A 16,063-nucleotide genomic window follows, 5' to 3' on the forward strand; every position below is an offset into this window, starting at 1 on the left:
TCCAGTGGGTCAGAAGTTTACATACACTAAGCTGACTGTGTCATGGCTTCAGAAGCTTCTGATTGGAGGTGTACCTGTGGATGTATTTCAAGGCCTACCTTCAAACTCAGTGCCTCTTTGCTTGACATCATGGGATGATCAAAAGAAATCAGCCAAGACATCAGAAACAAAATGTAGTCTGGGTCATCTTTGGGAGCAATTTCCAAATGCCTGAAGCTACCACGTTCATCTGTACAAACAATAGTACGCAAGTATAAACACCATGGGACCACGCAGCCGTCATACCACTCAGGAAGGAGACGCGTTCTGTCTCCTAGAGATGAACGTACTTTGGTGCGAAAAGTGGGAATCAATCCCAGAACAACAGCAAAGAATCTTGTGAAGCTGCTGGAAGAAACAGGTACAAAAGTATCTATATCCACAGTAAAACGAGTCTTATGTCGTCATAACCTGAAAGGCCGCTCAGCAAGGAAGAAGCCACTGCTACAAAATCACCATAAAAAAGCCAGACTACGGTTTGCAACTGCACATGGGGACAAAGATCGTACTTTTTGGAGAAATGTCCTCTGGTCTGATGAAACAAAAATAGAATTGTTTGGCCGTAATGACCATAGTTATGTTTGGAGGGAAAAGGGGCAGGCTTGCAAGCCGAAGAACACATTTACATTTAAGTCATTTAGCAGACGCTCTTATCCAGAGCGACTTACAAATTGGTGCATTCACCTTATGACATACAGTGGAACAGCCACTTTACAATAGTGCATCTAAATCTTTTAAGGGAGAGGGGGGGGGTGAGAAGGATTACTTTATCCTATCCTAGGTATTCCTTAAAGAGGTGGGGTTTCAGGTGTCTCCGGAAGGTGGTGATTGACTCCGCTGTCCTGGCGTCGTGAGGGAGTTTGTTCCACCATTGGGGGGCCAGAGCAGCGAACAGTTTTGACTGGGCTGAGCGGGAACTGTACTTCCTCAGTGGTAGGGAGGCGAGCAGGCCAGAGGTGGATGAACGCAGTGCCCTTGTTTGGGTGTAGGGCCTGATCAGAGCCTGGAGGTAGTGAGGTGCCGTTCCCCTCACAGCTCCGTAGGCAAGCACCATGGTCTTGTAGCGGATGCGAGCTTCAACTGGAAGCCAGTGGAGAGAGCGGAGGAGCGGGGTGACGTGAGAGAACTTGGGAAGGTTGAACACCAGATGGGCTGCGGCGTTCTGGATGAGTTGTAGGGGTTTAATGGCACAGGCAGGGAGCCCAGCCAACAGCGAGTTGCAGTAATCCAGACGGGAGATGACAAGTGCCTGGATTAGGACCTGCGCCGCTTCCTGTGTGAGGCAGGGTCGTACTCTGCGGATGTTGTAGAGCATGAACCTACAGGAACGGGCCACCGCCTTGATGTTAGTTGAGAACGACAGGGTGTTGTCCAGGATCACGCCAAGGTTCTTAGCGCTCTGGGAGGAGGACACAATGGAGTTGTCAACCGTGATGGCGAGATCATGGAACGGGCAGTCCTTCCCCGGGAGGAAGAGCAGCTCCGTCTTGCCGAGGTTCAGCTTGAGGTGGTGATCCGTCATCCACACTGATATGTCTGCCAGACATGCAGAGATGCGATTCGCCACCTGGTCATCAGAAGGGGGAAAGGAGAAGATTAATTGTGTGTCGTCTGCATAGCAATGATAGGAGAGACCATGTGAGGTTATGACAGAGCCAAGTGACTTGGTGTATAGCGAGAATAGGAGAGGGCCTAGAACAGAGCCCTGGGGGACACCAGTGGTGAGAGCGCGTGGTGAGGAGACAGATTCTCGCCACGCCACCTGGTAGGAGCGACCTGTCAGGTAGGACGCAATCCAAGCGTGGGCCGCGCCGGAGATGCCCAACTCGGAGAGGGTGGAGAGGAGGATCTGATGGTTCACAGTATCGAAGGCAGCCGATAGGTCTAGAAGGATGAGAGCAGAGGAGAGAGAGTTAGCTTTAGCAGTGTGGAGCGCCTCCGTGATACAGAGAAGAGCAGTCTCAGTTGAATGACTAGTCTTGAAACCTGACTGATTTGGATCAAGAAGGTCATTCTGAGAGAGATAGCGGGAGAGCTGGCCAAGGACGGCACGTTCAAGAGTTTTGGAGAGAAAAGAAAGAAGGGATACTGGTCTGTAGTTGTTGACATCGGAGGGATCGAGTGTAGGTTTTTTCAGAAGGGGTGCAACTCTCGCTCTCTTGAAGACGGAAGGGATGTAGCCAGCGGTCAGGGATGAGTTGATGAGCGAGGTGAGGTAAGGGAGAAGGTCTCCGGAAATGGTCTGGAGAAGAGAGGAGGTGATAGGGTCAAGCGGGCCGGCCGTCACAAGACGCGAGATTTCATCTGGAGAGAGAGGGGAGAAAGAGGTCAGAGCACAGGGTAGGGCAGTGTGAGCAGAACCAGCGGTGTCGTTTGACTTAGCAAACGAGGATCGGATGTCGTCGACCTTCTTTTCAAAATGGTTGACGAAGTCATCTGCAGAGAGGGAGGAGGGGGAGGGGGAGGAGGATTCAGGAGGGAGGAGAAGGTGGCAAAGAGCTTCCTAGGGTTAGAGGCAGATGCTTGGAATTTAGAGTGGTAGAAAGTGGCTTTAGCAGCAGAGACAGAAGAGGAAAATGTAGAGAGGAGGGAGTGAAAGGATGCCAGGTCCGCAGGGAGGCGAGTTTTCCTCCATTTCCGCTCGGCTGCCCGGGAGCCCTGTTCTGTGAGCTCGCAATGAGTCGTCGAGCCACGGAGCGGGAGGGGAGGACCGAGCCGGCCTGGAGGATAGGGGACATAGAGAGTCAAAGGATGCAGAAAGGGAGGAGAGGAGGGTTGAGGAGGCAGAATCAGGAGATGGGTTGGAGAAGGTTTGAGCGGAGGGAAGAGATGATAGGATGGAAGAGGAGAGAGTAGCGGGGGAGAGAGAGCGAAGGTTGGGACGGCGCGATACCATCCGAGTAGGGGCAGTGTGGGAAGGGTTGGATGAGAGCGAGAGGGAAAAGGATACAAGGTAGTGGTCGGATACTTGGAGGGGAGTTGCAATGAGGTTAGTGGAAGAACAGCATCTAGTAAAGATGAGGTCGAGCGTATTGCCTGCCTTGTGAGTAGGGGGGGAAGGTGAGAGGGTGAGGTCAAAAGAGGAGAGGAGTGGAAAGAAGGAGGCAGAGAGGAATGAGTCAAAGGTAGACGTGGGGAGGTTAAAGTCGCCCAGAACTATGAGAGGTGAGCCGTCCTCAGGAAAGGAGCTTATCAAGGCATCAAGCTCATTGATGAACTCTCCGAGGGAACCTGGAGGGCGATAAATGATAAGGATGTTAAGCTTGAAAGGGCTGGTAACTGTGACAGCACTTTCTTGGAGACCTGAATATCGACTGGTATTCATCAAGCTGTCCACTCAATAGGAAGCTTCTCACTGTAACAAGTGCCTGTAATCTGGTTCAGGTTATTAATCAACCTACCAGGGTGTTTACAAACATTACAGGAACAAGATCATCCACATGTATCGATCACATTTTTACTAATACTGTAGAACTTTGTACTAAAGTTGTATCCATACCCATTGGATGCAGTGATCACAATATAGTGGCTATATCCAGGAAAGCCAATGTTCCAAAAGCTAGGCCTAAAATAGTGTATAAGAGATCATACAAAATGTTTTGCTGTGACTCTTATGTGGATGATGTTAAAAAATATGTGTTGGTCTGATGTGATTAATAATTAGTATCCAGACAATGCACTTGATACATTTATAATATTGCTTCTTCCAATTATTGATAAACATGCACCTGTTAAGAAACAGACTGTTAGAACTGTTCAGGCTCCATGGATTAATGAGGAATTGAAAAACTGTATGATTGAAAGAGATGGTGCAAAGGGAGTGGCTAATAAGTCTGACTGGCTGATTTACTGCAAATTGAGAAATGAATGTGACTAAACTCAACAAAAAGAAGACTGTATTATGAAGCCAAGATCAATGATATGAAGAATGATGGAAAAATACTTTGGAGTACTTCAAATGAAATTATGGACAGAAATACAAATTAAACTTTCATCGAATCAGATGGCTTATTCATCACAAAACCATTTGATGTTGCCAATTGATTTAATGATTACTTCATTGGCAAAGTGGGCAAACTTAGGCAGGAAATGCCAACAATGAAGAGTGAGCCACCGTATTCATGCATAAAAAACTAATAATGAAAGAAAAGCAAGTTTGAATTTTGTAAAGGTAGTGTAGGAGAGGTGGAAAAATGGTTATCGATCAATAATGACAAACCTCCTGGCATCTACAACTTAGATAAGAAGCTACTGAGGATGGTAGCTGACTCTATTGGCACTCCTATCTGTCATATCTTTAGAGGAAAGTCTTTGTCCTCAGGCCTGGAGGGAAGCCAAAGTAATTCCGCTACCCAAGAGTGGTAAAGCAGCCTTTACTGGTTCTAACAGCAGACCTATCAGCTTGCTGTCAGCTCTTAGCAAACTGTTGGAAAAATTTGACCAAATACAATGCTATTTCTCTGTAAACAAATTAACAGCAGACTTTCAGCATGCTTATAGAGAAGGACACTCAACATGTACTGCACTGACACAAATGATTGATAATTAGTTTAAAAAATTGATAAGAAGATAGTGGGAAATGTACTGTAAGATTTCAGTGCAGCCTTTGATATTATTGACCATAACCTGTTGTTGAGAAAACTTGTGTTATGGCTATATATCTAATAGAATCAAAGGGTTTTCTTTAATGGAAACTTCTCTAATGTCAAACATGTAAAGTGTGGTGTACCACAGGGCAGCTCTCCAGGCCCTCTACTCTTTTCTATTTTTACCAGTGACCTGCCACTGGCGTTAAACAAAGCATGTGTTTCCATGTATCATGATTTAACCATATACACATCAGCAACCACAGCTAATGAAGTCACTGAAACCTCTTAACAAAGAGTTGCAGTCTGTTTTGGAAAGGGTGGCCAGTAATAATCTGGTCCTGAACATCTCTAAAACTAAGAGCATTGTATTTGGTACAAATCATTTCCTAAGATCTAGACCTCAGCTGAATCTGGTAATGAATGGTGTGGCTGTTGAACAAGTGGAGGAGACTCAATTACTTGGCGTTACCTTAGATTATAAACAGTCATGGTCAAAACATATAGATTCAATGGTTGTAAAGATGGGGAGAGGTCTGCCCGTAATAAAGAGACGCTCTGCTTTTTTGACGCCACACTCCAAAAAGCAAGCTCTAGTTTAGCCTAATTTTGATTATGTTCCAGGCGTGTGGTCGAGTGCAGCAAGGAAAGACATAGTTAAGCTGCATCTGGCCCAGAACAGAGTGGCACGTCTTGCTCTTCATTGTAATCAGAGGGCTAATATTAATACTATGCATTCCAGTCTCTCTTGGCTAAGAGTTGAGGAAAGACTGACTGCGTTGCGTCACTTCTTGTTTTTATAAGAAACATTCATGTTGGAAATTCAAAATGTTTTGCATAGTCAACTTACACACAGCACTGACACACACATTTACCCCACCAGACATGCCACCAGGGGTCTTTTCACAGTTGCCAGGTCCAGAACAAATTCAAGGAAACATACAGTATTATACAGAGCCATGAGTGCAAGTGAATAGCGCAAGTGAACCGCAAACATGGTTTAAAAAAGACAAAGAAAGTAACACCTCACGGCACAATGCCTCTCCCCCATGTGACCTACTTGTGAGTATGTACTGACATGTATGTGTAACTGATAGATGCACACACACGTTAATGTTTTTAAATGTATGTAAATTCTACAGTATTTTGTCTGTAATGTCTTTTTCGTTATATGTCGGACCCCAGTAAGGCTAGCTGTAACCATTAGCGTCGGATAATGGGGATCCTAATAAAATCCAATCAAAAACGAAGAAAGTGATTTGAAAGGTATTTTCAAGCTAACAATTATGAGCGCTAACCGTGGATGACTGGGTGTAAGTAAACCAAGAAGCTGTACTGCTGGGATTGTTGTCACGTTCTGACCTTAGTTACTTTGTTTTATTATGGTCAGGGCGTGAGTTGGGGTGGGCAGTCTGTTTGTTTTTCTATGTTGGTTTTTGAGTTCGGCCTAGTATGGTTCGCAATCAGAGGCAGCTGTCAATTGTTGTCCCTGATTGAGAATCATACTTAGGTAGCCTGGGTTTCACTTTTGGTTTGTGGGTGTTTGTTTCCGTGTGAGTGTTTGGGCCACACGGTACTGTTTCGGTTTTGTAAATTCACATTGTCATTTATTGTTTAGTGTTCTGAGTTTTAATTAAAAATCATCACGAACACTTACCACGCTGCGCTTTGGTCCTCATCTCTTTCTCCCGACGACAACCCTTACCATTGTACTCTCCAGTACCACAATATATCAACCTGGGCCAGTACTGGTTTCAAAGACCTAGTCAGTTTTACGAAGTCAGCTCTGTGCCACCAAAACTCAACTTCACACCTGCGAACTACAGTGAGCTCAAAAACATTTGGTGACTCAAGAATAGACCTTCAGTTTAACGAGAACCAATGCAGAGAGACTCTTTCTTACAAGGAGATAGTCAGGCAGAACAGGGCGATTCTGAAGCACTTCAATCACACTGTGTTGTGTTGTTGGCAGTGCTTGACTTGGGCGGGAGCTCGCCGGGGCGGAGTACCGACACCTACATTTTTCTCCTGCTAGAGCTCATGCACCTCTTATAGAACATTAGCTCAAAAGTATTGTTGAGCTCCTGCTCTTAAATATAAACAGTACCGACACACAAAACCTATTTCAGTACAAGTCAAGTACTGTTTTCTGGGCATGCAACAATTGGCATTCAGAGGACATGATGAGGGAAAAATAATCGGCTAATAAGAGGGAACTACTTGGAGATGCTGGATTTTTTGGCTGAGTATGACAGCCCTCTAAACTGGCATCTTGCTACAGTAACCATGTTCATTGGCACTTCCAGCAAAATCCAGAACGACCTGATCCAAGCGGTCGCAGATGTAAGTAATGGCAGATGCCATGAAGGAGGTGGTGAGAAGAACACCTTGTATAACCATTAGGGTTGAGACAACAGACATTAGCAATGTAACTACCGACGGTGGTGTGAAGGAGAGATTTGATGAGTATGATGTCACCGAGGACAAGCGGGCAGCGGATGTTGCAGCCCAGGTTCTCGTTTTTTGGGGGGATGAGTATGGATCCACTCCCTAAGTAGCGGCACAGTGTTACGATGTGGCCTCAGTCATGGTCTCTGGTCTAAACGGAGTAGACGCAAAGGTCAAATTAAAAAATCCTACAGGCTCAGTTAATTCATTATTATGCGCACACGCTTAACCTGGTTATGTCACAAGGTGCTGCAAAGTTGACTAAGATTTTTTCAACTCCATCATTGAGTACTCCAACGTGCTATTTGGGATTTTGCAGAACAGGGAATTTGGCATGCAGTTCTGTTTGTACAAGCAGCACCACCGAGAGGGAAAAAATCTACAGACGCATGGAGACGTTATGGGCGGGGTACCAACAGCTACACCTTGGGATCATTGACAACCTTCTCCCTCAGCTGGGAAATATACAGTACCAGTCAAAAGTTTGGACACACCTACTCATTCAAGGGTTTTTCTTTATTTTCACTTTTTTCTACATTGTAGAATAATAGCGAAGACAAAACTATGAAATAACACATATGGAATCATATAGTAACCAAGTGTTAAACAAATACACATTTTATATTTTTCAAAGTAGCCACTCTTTGCATTAATAATCAGCTTTGCACACTCTTGGCATTCTCTCAACCAGCTTCATGGGGTAGTCACTTGGAATGCTTGAAGGATGTCCTACATATGCTGAGCACTTGTTGGCTGCTTTTCTTTGCAGCAATTCGACCATGAAGGCCTGATTCACGCAGTCTCCTATGAACAGTTGATGTTGAGATGTGTCTGTTACTTGAACTCTGTGAAGCATTTATTTGGGCTGCAATTTCTGAGGCTGGTAACTCTAATGAACTTGTCCTTTGCAGCAGAGGTAACTCTGGGTCTTCCATTCCTGTGGCGGTCCTCATGAGAGCCAGTTTCATCATGGTGCTTGATGGTATTTACGACTGCGCTTGAAGAAACTTTCAAATTTTCCAGAATGACTGACCTTATTGTCTTAAAGTAATTGTTGACTGTCATTTCTCTTTGCTTATTTGAGCTGTTCTTGTCATAATATGGACTTGTTCTTTTTCCAAAAAGGGCTATCTTCTATATACCACCCCTACCTTGTCATAACACAACTGATTGGCTCAAACGCATTAAGGAAATACATTTTTATGTCTTCACAATTATTCTACATTGTAGAAAATAGTACCCATAAATAAAAACCCTGGAATGAGTAGGTGTGTCCAAACGTTTGACTAGTACTGTAGCTAAAGTCAAGTCTTCTCAGTCACTGATCTGGAGAAACGTATACAATCAAGGACAATGAAAGGCTCGTGGTCTCGAGGAAAGCTATGACACCAACTTTGATCTGTTGCAGCTCCAAACTGAACTCACAGTAATGTACTCCATGTCTGGCAACATATCCTTTGGTTTAGAGCAGTTTTAGACTCGAGCCTGACTAGACTCCCCACAAGCATATTGGGACTCGTCTGAAGTCGGTACAGCCAATCTGCCAACTTCTGTCTGTAGGGGCTGAACGTTTGGGCTACACACTAATATGACCCCTCAGTGGAAAGGTGGAACTCTCATGTTTTGCTCTAGGACGCCGACAGGCCTCAAGACCCGTCTGAAGGTATTGGACCCGTCTGAAGGTCCCCCAGTACCACTTGAAAAAGTGAATGGCAGTATATATGGAGACTGTTTGGTGACAAAAATAAGGGGTTAAATACTTGTGAACAAATAAAAAGAATGTTTCATATCTCTCAGATATAGGACAGACACTTCAGAACTAACTTCCTTTAGAACTGTTGTACAATGTTGTGAATCTCTTATTCAATGCGTTTGTGTGAGCTAATAGCAGTAAGGCCCAACAATTTTTGTTATCTTTTCATCAAACCATTTCATATTTTTTGGGGCTACTTAAAATTCAAAATCAAATAGTTAAATGATCCTTGGTATGGCCTTCTTAAAACAATTCCATATAGTTTCGTAGAATCACACCCTTCCCGGATTAGACAGGGTTTAGATTTATGGGTTAAACTGACTGATCGGGAGGCTTTTCTTTAGAGGAATGGGGTGGAAACAATCACTTCTTAGAATAGTTTTTTTTCTAACTATGGACTTCCTGTATAGATTGGTGACGAGTGTATAATTTTCTTTAGTGATCTGAATGTCAAGGAAGCTGACACTAGAGTAATCAAAGTCCACGGTGAAATGAAAATGATCATTTGACTTATTAAGAAACTCATGGAACATCTCAAGTTCATTGGGAGTCCCGTCAAATAATACCAATATCATCTATATAATATGGATATAGTTTGGATAGAAAGGGATTTTACTCAGGGTTGGGAATGTAATCATGCTCTAAGCCAGTGGTTCCCAAACATTTTGGTTGGTGTACCACCAACTGAATTTTGTTCTGCTTGGAGAACCCCTGAAGTACCACCTTTTGTGCATTTTACCAGTAAGTCTATGGTCTCATGAGTCTTCTCAAGTACCCCTTGTGGATAGCCCAAGTACCCCCTGGGGTCCCAGTACCCTTGGTTGGGAACCACTGCTCTAAGCTTCCCATATAAAGATTGGCATAATTGGGTGCCATCGAACTCCCCATAGTGGTTATTTTGGTTTGTTGGAAAAAGTCACTTCTAAACATAAAAGTTATTTGTGAGTAACAGCTCTGCTAGGTTTCTGGTACATGAGGAGCTAGGCCGAGACTCTATAGGGTGTTGTTCCAAAAATAAGCTTGTGGCCTCTAGTCCACATTGGTGGGGTATTTGTGTATAGACTTTCAAAATCAAAACAGGCCATCGATATTAGCATTTTTCACACATCATGTCCAAAAGTATCTCATACGATTGTAAAGCTCAACAAAGTCACTTATAGATGTGAACATGATGCGGGAAAAATGCTAATATCTGTCCCATGACTTGAATGGGATTTGTGCCACAAATGTTAAAACGTTAGCATGTGAAACTCGCAGGTTGTGACTTGCTTGTGACTCGAATAATAATGACTTAGTCCAAATCAAATCAAATTTTATGTCACATACACATGGTTAGCAGATGTTAATGCGAGTGTAGCGAAATGCTTGTGCTTCTAGTTCCGACAATGCAGTAATAACCAACAAGTAATCTAACTAACAATTCCTAAACTACTGTCTTATACACAGTGTAAGGGGATAAAGAATATGTACATAAGGATATATGAATGAGTGATGGTACAGAGCAGCATAGGCAAGATACAGTAGATGGTATCGAGTACAGTATATACATATGAGATGAGTATGTAAACAAAGTGGCATAGTTAAAGTGGCTAGTGATACATGTATTACATAAGGATGCAGTCGATGATATAGAGTATAGTATATACGTATGCATATGAGATGAATAATGTAGGGTAAGTAACATTATATAAGGTAGCATTGTTTAAAGTGGCTAGTGATATATTTACATCATTTCCCATCAATTCCCATTATTAAAGTGGCTGGAGTTGAGTCAGTGTCAGTGTGTTGGCAGCAGCCACTCAATGTTAGTGGTGGCTGTTTAACAGTCTGATGGCCTTGAGATAGAAGCTGTTTTTCAGTCTCTCGGTCCCAGCTTTGATGCACCTGTACTGACCTCGCCTTCTGGATGATAGCGGGGTGAACAGGCAGTGGCTCGGTGGTTGATGTCCTTGATGATCTTTATGGCCTTCCTGTAACATCGGGTGGTGTAGGTGTCCTGGAGGGCAGGTAGTTTGCCCCGGTGATGCGTTGTGCAGACCTCACTACCCTCTGGAGAGCCTTACGGTTGAGGGCGGAGCAGTTGCCGTACCAGGCGGTGATACAGCCCGCCAGGATGCTCTCGATTGTGCATCTGTAGAAGTTTGTGAGTGCTTTTGGTGACAAGCCGAATTTCTTCAGCCTCCTGAGGTTGAAGAGGCGCTGCTGCGCCTTCTTCACGATGCTGTCTGTGTGAGTGGACCAATTCAGTTTGTCTGTGATGTGTATGCCGAGGAACTTAAAACTTGCTACCCTCTCCACTACTGTTCCATCGATGTGGATAGGGGGGTGTTCCCTCTGCTGTTTCCTGAAGTCCACAATCATCTCCTTAGTTTTGTTGACGTTGAGTGTGAGGTTATTTTCCTGACACCACACTCCGAGGGCCCTCACCTCCCTGTAGGCCGTCTCGTCGTTGTTGGTAATCAAGCCTACCACTGTTGTGTCGTCCGCAAACTTGATGATTGAGTTGGAGGCGTGCGTGGCCACGCAGTCGTGGGTGAACAGGGAGTACAGGAGAGGGCTCAGAACGCACCCTTGTGGGGCCCCAGTGTTGAGGATCAGCGGGGAGGAGATGTTGTTGCCTACCCTCACCACCTGGGGCGGCCCGTCAGGAAGTCCAGTACCCAGTTGCACAGGGCGGGGTCGAGACCCAGGGTCTCGAGCTTGATGACGAGCTTGGAGGGTACTATGGTGTTGAATGCCGAGCTGTAGTCGATGAACAGCATTCTCACATAGGTATTCCTCTTGTCCAGATGGGTTAGGGCAGTGTGCAGTGTGGTTGAGATTGCATCGTCTGTGGACCTATTTGGGCGGTAAGCAAATTGGAGTGGGTCTAGGGTGTCAGGTAGGGTGGAGGTGATATGGTCCTTGACTAGTCTCTCAAAGCACTTCATGATGACGAAGTGAGTGCTACGGGGCGGTAGTCGTTTAGCTCAGTTACCTTAGCTTTCTTGGGAACAGGAACAATGGTGGCCCTCTTGAAGCATGTGGGAACAGCAGACTGGTATAGGGATTGATTGAATATGTCCGTAAACACACCGGCCAGCTGGTCTGCGCATGCTCTGAGGGCGCGGCTGGGGATGCCGTCTGGGCCTGCAGCCTTGCGAGGGTTAACACGTTTAAATGTCTTACTCACCTCGGCTGCAGTGAAGGAGAGACCGCATGTTTTCGTTGCAGGCCGTGTCAGTGGCACTGTATTGTCCTCAAAGCGGGCAAAAAAGTTATTTAGTCTGCCTGGGAGCAAGACATCCTGGTCCGTGACTGGGCTGGATTTCTTCCTGTAGTCCGTGATTGACTGTAGACCCTGCCACATGCCTCTTGTGTCTGAGCCGTTGAATTGAGATTCTACTTTGTCTCTGTACTGACGCTTAGCTTGTTTGATAGCCTTGCGGAGGGAATAGCTGCACTGTTTGTATTCGGTCATGTTACCAGACACCTTGCCCTGATTAAAAGCAGTGGTTTGCGCTTTCAGTTTCACGCGAATGCTGCCATCAATCCACGGTTACTGGTTAGGGAATGTTTTAATCGTTGCTATGGGAACGACATCTTCAACGCACGTTCTAATGAACTCGCACACCGAATCAGCGTATTCGTCAATGTTGTTATCTGACGCAATACGAAACATATCCCAGTCCACATCTGGTTTAGAGATACAGATTGATCTGTTCTGAGGGGTCTGGAACCAGTACACTAGTTGTGTATAGGGGAGGGTCTGGTCATAAATGAAGTGACTGAAAGTGGAGGGCGACATTCCTCCCACATGGAATTCAGATAGTTGCCTAGAAGACGGATACTTACAGGGCAGCGATTTCTTAGATTACAGGTAAAGTTGAGACAAATCTAAATGTTGCGACCCACTCCCCTTTACACACGCTCAAGGATCGCGACCCAGTGTCCACATCGGTGTCCTTTTCGATCAAGTATTGAACTCAAACAACAGTGCAAGAACCCAGGCTCGGGGAGGGGGAACCACATCGGGCAATAGTAAAGAGAAACGGTTCCTCTGCATTTCTGTAACAAAGGCTTCAGCTGCCCCCAGAAGGTGGAGATCCACCAGAGGGTCCACACAGGGGAGAAATGCAGTTTGGCCAGTACCCACTGCGAGAAGAGGTTCTAATAGCGGACACATATTTACCCACATGTCCACCATGATGGATTTAACAACAATGAAGCCATTTTGTAACTACTCAAAAGGTAGTGGGGATGGGTAAACACTCCATGTTTAATGTGTTTATTATCTGTGTGTGCGTATATACCTCCAGTACCTCCAGGCTCTGATCAGGCCCTACACCCAAACAAGGGCACTGCGTTCATCCACCTCTGGCCTGCTCGCCTCCCTACCACTGAGGAAGTACAGTTCCCGCGCAGCCCAGTCAAAACTGTTCGCTGCTCTGGCCCCCCAATGGTGGAACAAACTCCCTCACGACGCCAGGACAGCGGAGTCAATCACCACCTTCCGGAGACACCTGAAACCCCACCTCTTTCAGGAATACCTAGGATAGGATAAAGTAATCCTTCTCACCCCCCCCTTAAAAGATTTAGATGCACTATTGTAAAGTGGCTGTTCCACTGGATGTCTTAAGGTGAACGCACCAATTTGTAAGTCGCTCTGGATAAGAGCGTCTGCTAAATGACTTAAATGTAAATGTAAATGCGTATCTGAAGGAGTGTAATCTGTATCACTTCTCTCTTCCAGGAGGAGGAGGAGGGTCCAGAGGTGCTGCTGGTGAAGGAGGAGGGGTGTGAGGAGGATCTGGGGAACCCTGAGGGAACCATGGTCATGGAGGACAACCAGACTACACCTCCTCCTGAGCCCACAGAGGAACCAGCTGAGCAGCACAGGACCACACATAGTCTCACTGAGATGAGCCCACTATAAACTACTGTCTGAATGTTATTACGTCAGGGCCCGTATTATATGGAAAGATAAGCCCTCCTACTCAGACTTTTTGTGGATACGGTCTTGATTAATTTAGCCTAAAGTATGGGACCATGCCTTTGAATTATCAAACCATTAAAATAATGTCACGTAATCAAATTAACTAACATGTTTGCATAGTACTCATAGCAATCCCTCATTGCCCAATCAGAAGATGTCCATAGCAGGGTGCTCATATCAAATTTCTTGAATCAACATCCTCTCACTCTGTATCTCTAACAGTCAGTAGACATGGAGGATGGGAATCCTGATCTGCTGCTGGTCAAAGAGGAGACAATAGAGGATGGACCAGAGAGCATTGATCTGCTGAGTGGACTAAAGATGGGGGAGCAAGGTAAGAGAGATATGCATATAGCCCATTTTTTTCCCGACAGCTAATGTCACTCCAACACAAGGCTCGTTCCTCCTCATAGCACCAGTTTCAATCCAAGTGCCAATGCAGTTTATCAAACTTCAGGCTTGTGCTACGGTCAGGTGACTTGAAAATAAAGCTATTATGCCATGTACACCAGTGGTGGATTTGGTATTGAAAAATGTAAGCATATGCAAAAAAAGTACCTCATACCTACTGTAAAATATGGTGGTGGATCTTTGATGTTATGGGGCTATTTTGCTGTTCCGGGTTTTTGCTTTATCAGAGGTGCCAATATTTTGTACCTGAGTTCTCTGCCACGTTTGTAAAGTCTATTTTGTAACCTCTTCCTGTAGGTGATTGGCTGGAGGCTAACAGTGGAGATTGGTCGGCCATTTTGGATTCTCAGACCCAGACGGATACAGCCAAGGGCCCAGGGAACGACATCAACAAGTCGGCCTGGACCAGAGGCGACATAGTGGCGGCCAGTGGATTGGACAGCATCCTCAACTCTGGGCTAGGGAACAACAGTGTTCAACACAACCAGAAACCGACAGTTGAACACAAAACATCCGAACTAAGTCTCCATGACAACAGACTGGCTGACACCAGGGCGAGGCATAGATTTGGTCTGCGGGGACAGGGAGGTGTCCGTATGAGAACAGACATAGACTTGGCTAGCTATTCTCCGTCCTGCTCCTATAGTTGTGATTCAGAAAGACAGATGGCACCTCAGGTTAACCACCTAAAAGGTGCTGCCTTCAGCCTGTGTTCTATAAGATCTATCAACTGGCTTCCAGTTGAAGCTCGCATCCGCTACAAGACCATGGTGCTTGCCTACGGAGCTGTGAGGGGAACGGCACCTCAGTACCTCCAGGCTCTGATCAGGCCCTACACCCAAACAAGGGCACTGCGTTCATCCACCTCTGGCCTGCTCGCCTCCCTACCACTGAGGAAGTACAGTTCCCGCTCAGCCCAGTCAAAACTGTTCGCTGCTCTGGCCCCCCAATGGTGGAACAAACTCCCTCACGACGCCAGGACAGCGGAGTCAATCACCACCTTCCGGAGACACCTGAAACCCCACCTCTTTAAGGAATACCTAGGATAGGATAAAGTAATCCCTCTCACCCCCCCTCCCCCTTAAAAGATTTAGATGCACTACTGTTCCACTGGATGTCATAAGGTGAATGCACCAATTTGTAAGTCGCTCTGGATAAGAGCGTCTGCTAAATGACCTAAATGTAAATGTAAATGTAACTGGAACATGGACCCTGCGACAACACAGACACTCCCTGGCCTTTGTCCTCCTTACACTCTTCTGTTAAACCAGACCTCAGACAATGCCAGTGCCTCAACACTAAATGGCAACACAAGCCCATTGACAAATTACAGTAGTAGTAATGCTATCAGTAGATCCAGTGGCAAAGAGAAACTCTTCCCGTGTTCGTTCTGTGGGAAAGCCTTCAGTTTCCCCAAACAGATGGAGATCCACCAGAGGATGGAGATCCACCAGAGGATGCACACGGGGGAGAAACCATTTGGCTGCCAGCTGTGCCGGGCCAGTTTCTCTCAATCCTCCAACCTGAAGAGGCACCAGAGAGTCCACACAGGGGAGAAATCCTACAGCTGCCCCCAGTGTGAGAAGAGGTTCTCTCGCCAGCCCCAGCTGAAGATGCACCTGAAGGTCCACACGGGAGAGAGGCCGTTTGCCTGTACGCACTGCGGGAAGAGGTTCTTAGAGAGGAGCTCTCTCGGGATACACCAGCAGAAAATGCACACAGCCCATGTATAGAGTATATTAATATATGTAGTTCTGTTGGTTTTGGATGCAGTAGGGAACTGGATGAGGTGAACTGAGGAAAGAATATAGAGTATGATAAGGCAGAGTAGATGATATGGTGATGGTGTCT

This window comes from Oncorhynchus nerka, linkage group LG11 (assembly GCF_034236695.1).
Source record: "Oncorhynchus nerka isolate Pitt River linkage group LG11, Oner_Uvic_2.0, whole genome shotgun sequence".
In the NCBI taxonomy this organism is placed as follows: domain Eukaryota; kingdom Metazoa; phylum Chordata; class Actinopteri; order Salmoniformes; family Salmonidae; genus Oncorhynchus; species Oncorhynchus nerka.